This window comes from Cryptomeria japonica, chromosome 10 (assembly GCF_030272615.1).
Source record: "Cryptomeria japonica chromosome 10, Sugi_1.0, whole genome shotgun sequence".
NCBI classification, from domain to species: Eukaryota; Viridiplantae; Streptophyta; class Pinopsida; order Cupressales; family Cupressaceae; genus Cryptomeria; species Cryptomeria japonica.
Genome location: NC_081414.1, coordinates 307821154 through 307826218, shown reverse-complemented (window position 1 = coordinate 307826218; position 5065 = coordinate 307821154).

The window sequence follows — 5065 nt, the reverse complement described above, 5'->3', positions numbered from 1 at the left end:
AGAACATCATGTAATTTCCCATTAGGAACATTCACATCACCAATAGCTTCAACTTTACAACTATGATTATTAGCTAATTGAACAGGAATATTAGAAGTATCGGGATGCAAAGATTCAAAACATTCTTTATGAGAAGTAACATGTTGAGATGCACCAGAATCAATAATCCACTCAAGTGGTTGAGAAACATTATAAGTACATGTAAATGCATGATGAGATGAATTACCATTATTATTACCTTTCTTATAATGAGGTTTATGTTGATTATTTTGATTATTTTGATTCATGGGCTTTTTACCATTTTGTTTCTTAAAACAATTATTAGTAATATGTCCATCTTTCCCACAATATGTGCAATGGGGTCTTGTTTGAGAATTATTCCTTTGATTATTGTACGTATTATTATGATTATTATTATGAGAATTGTTATGATAGGATTTAGAATGAGATTGATAATTAGAAGATTTGTGATTATTATTATGATTATTATTATGATTATGATTATGTTTATTATTATTGGATCTAAAAGTATTATTATGATTTTGATTTTTAGACATAAAAGCATGTTCACTACTTTTAAGAGTACCAAATTGAATTAATTTAGCTTCCTCTTAACGCAATAAATTACGAAAAATATCATATGTTAATTGAGTAGCTAAGCTAGGAATAGCAAGTTGAGCATGAATATTCGTAATAAATTGTTGAAATTGACGAGGAAGACATTTTTTAAGAATAAGATGAATTAAACGTAAATTAGCTAGAGTAACTCCTAAACTAGTTAATTGACTATTAACAGAATCAAACTTTAATAAGAATTCATCCATAGTTTTAAAATCCGTATACCTTAGATCTTCAAGTTGATCTTGAAGTTGAATTTTTTGGGATTCATTTGAGCTATCATAAGTTGTTTTTAAAATTTCCCAAGCTTCATGCGCTTTTGTACAATTTCCAATTAAAACATACAAATCGGGAACCATTGAAATACCAATTAAACCAAGTGCTTCCTCATTTTGAGCCTTCCATCTATCTAGGTTGGCTTGAGGAGCAGTTGTAGCAGGTTCAAAGGTTTTATCAGTCGCAACATCCAAAAGGTGTTTGAAACGAAAAATAAACGAGATATGTGTTTTCCAAGAATGATAATTGGAACTATTTAATTTAATTTCTGGAATTAATGTAGACATGATAGTAAAATAATGATTAGAAATAAAAATTACCCCCTTTTATTAAAAAAAACACTTGATTAAAAAATGAAAATTAACCTCTTTTATTAAAAATAACCGAATTTCAATAATAACAACAACAAAAATAACAAATTTTTAAACAAAAAAATATTTACCAAAGAAAAATTATATTCTAACTTTAATAACAAATTTAAATTGATTTTTTTAAAATTTTATTTAAACAAATTGTAAATCTTAATAACAAAATAAAACTATTTTATATTAAAAGCTTTATTAGAAAAACTTTATTCAAAAAACTTTAATTTATTTTAAATTTAAAAAAAAACTTTATAACTAATTTTTTAACGTTATTAATCTTTTAATATAAACTATTTAAACTTTTTTTAAAAAGTTAATAAACTTTCTAAAACTTTTTGTATATATTAAATACAAGAGCAAATGGCAGAGACTACAGAGACGTTACTTTGCAGAGAATCTACAGTGCAGAGACGTTGAATGACAAGAATGAATACAAAATGCAGGTTTGAGAGATAATAAGGTTTCTAGAAACCCTCAGCGCAAGAAAATTATTAAGCAATGTAGGATGATGGAAGGTTTGTTACAAAAGTACCTGATGGAAGTTTTGAGTGCTGGTTTATAAGGGCCAATACAGGATTTGTGAATGTCTTATTTTAATATGTCTGGGCGAAACTTACTCTCCAAACTCCTGGCACGTCATAGGTTCAATGCCTCTCCAATTCATGAAACCCTCAGCAGATCGCAAACGTCCTGCTTTGCACACAGTAATAGTTGCAACAAGCCTTCAGTAGATCGATTTTTAAGAATAGAGGGAGAGAACAACATTTGGAGATTGCGTAACTTTGGATCTGTTTGTTGTACTTGGAATATAAGTGGAAGAATCAACAGGATTTGTAGTTTGGAGTTTATTCTCTGCGGCTAAAATGTTGGGAGGAGTGGAGTAGTCAGCAGCAACGATTCATCAAGCAGCACTAAAAAACTCCAGGATCAGTTTAGTTTCACATTGGGTTTTTGAAACTTGAGCTAAAGTCTTCGTGTGCAGCTCAGAGAAGATACAGATAGAATAGATGTGTGGGAGAAAATGTAAGATTTATTATGTAAAGTAAACCAGGCTGAAATAAGCACAAATAAAGATTGAAATAGATCAATAGATATTAAAAAAAGTTAGTATTCTGTGAATGACGTTAGAAAATGAGAAAATTTGATAACAAAATCCTGCAAGGAAGCTTAAATTTCTTTTTTTTTAATCAAAAAAGCTTGCAAGTAAACAAAATGAGAGAACCTGCAATATGAATCAGAGAAACAACTTTATGATGAAACTGTTTTGGCGGCAAGCCTTCCAAAACAAATGAATATGAAATCTAAAGTATGCAGGAAAAGAAGTTAGCATCGGAGTTTTGGCGGCAAGCCTTCCAAAACAAATGAATATGAAATCTAAAGTATGCAGGAAAAGAAGTTAGCATCGGAGTTTTGGCGGCAAACCTTCCAAAACAAATGAATAATTAAATTTAAACTAGAATATAAATGAATTAATCCTGCATGTAAACTTTTTAACAAGTTTGAAAAAAAAATTAAAATCTGAAACCAAAACCTGCACAATAGAAAATATTAGAAAAAGAACTTCTTCTCCTCTCAAGAATGCCTCCAACAAGATGAACTCCACAGAATGGTAACCTTCATCAATGTCAACTTAAAACAAGGATTAGAAACCTGCTCTGATACCATGAAAGAAAATATAGGAGCAAGGAAAGGAAAATAAAATCCAAGAAAGTTTATGATGAAGTAATTGTTACCAAGAGAAAAGCAAAAACCTTGGAGCATCACCCGAATGTGAAGAAGGAGGCACAAGAACTTTTGAAAGGGGAAAAGCAAAGAAAAACCCCTTGTGATATTATGAATGAGGCAATGCCTAAAATGAGAGAGAGAGAGAGAGAGAGAGAGAGAGAGAGAGAGAGAGAGAGAGAGAGAGCAAGAAGCTCTTTACAATATTGTCATTAAGAAGAAATGAGAGAGGAGACATCTCTTAAATAGAGATGAGGAGAGGAGTTACAAAGTAACTCCCAAATCTATGAATGCCACCATTCATAAAATGTGTGTGCCATGTGTCCACATCCTCTTATGGAGGAAATCTAATATTCCTTAATAAAGGAAAATAAAAGAAATGACTTGTCCTCACACATGTACTAGAGGACAAATTACATGTAGGAATTCCAAAGGAATATCCTAAACTAAATACAAATAAACCTAAGCTAAGTAAAGATTAAATATTCTAACACAGTGTTCTAAGAGGATTGTGATTCTACATAATTAGATTCTCATCATTGTCTAGGATAATATAAGTCTTCTCCCTATTTTTTGGGGGAATTGGGATTTGTTTACAAGTTGTTTTGAGTCCAAGAATAATCCGGCTCTCAGGATCCTAAATACATGTTAGATCTCATCAATGTGGAAAGTAAAGTTAATAGATTTGGTTATTAATACCTTTTTTGAAATCAATAGTCTATTATCAATTTTATGTACTCTTTTTGAATTGCAATACAGAATGGATTCAATGAATGGAGCTTTGAGTTAAGTTTGAAGATAAATATTTTGGGATTGTAGCTACTCAAGCAAGGGCCACTTGAGGTAACTGTTATACTCCTAGTAGCTTAGATTGTTGTTAATATTGCAATAATTTGTTGTTATTTTTCTTGATTCCAGCTTAATATGCTTAATTGTTTTTGAAAATTGTTTAGAATAAGTTCTATGCACCTAATTTACAACTTAGTTGAAATTATTAGGAACAATTACCTGTAGCAACTGTTATTTCGATGGGGTTGCTTCCATAACAATTATGTTTTCAATTAAGTTTGTTATTTTATTTTAATTTCCTATAAAAAGTCAATATGACAACTTAGAGACCTTAATTGCACATATAGTTCCAATATCATCCAAGTAGATATGATTCCTTGGTTGATTACTACATGTAACATATCTAAGTTAATAGGTTGCTTGAAAGGATATTTGTTTTGATTAATTAAAAATAGGTTTTTGGAAGGAACCCAAAACCTTGATTACATAGCAGGAGAAAGATAAAGCATTAAAGTGGCAAGAAATAACAGTGCTTGGACACCCATACAAAGATCAGATCCCCAAAAAACAAAAAGGCATCACAAGACAGAGAGAACAACACAAGACAACCTAAGGACAACATAAATAAAAGGACAGCTAGATGTTTCTTATGAGTTCTTCTGCATGAACTACCATCTACTTCATATTGACCGCAAAGTTCTTTATATCATCAATCTCTTTTTCCTTGATGCCCACCTGTTTCCGGGTGTTGGCCCTTGTTCTTTTTTCATGACCCGTCTTCTTTGTCCGATCCTTCTCATCTTCCTTGCCTTTAATCTGTTCAAATTTATTTATCAGCATGTTAACATGGTCAACAGTGGCCTTAAGGATCTGGAAATTTTGCTCAGCAATCCTCTTCACAGTAAGCTCCACCTTATCCACTCTATTGACCAAGTTGTTCAGGTTAATTTCCAGACCTTTATCATCTCTGATTCCTTCCAGATTGAAAGGATATTTGTTGGTTTGTTGGGTTTGAGATATTTCACGACCCATCCCCTTGTTGAGGAGTTAAGGATCAAAAGTAATAGATATTTGAAATTCTATAACTCTAACTCCATAAGGATATGTAAAGAAAATTGTTAAGGAGTTAGGGTTAATAGGTACCAAGGAATTCAAAAAAGGATAAGTTTGAATTTGCGACCCTGATTAGATACATAGTGAAAGGTGTCATATATTGGGTTTTATAGATGCTTCACACTTTGTACCACATTAGAGGTATTCCCACATCTTTATATAGAAGGAGACATATGAAGTTA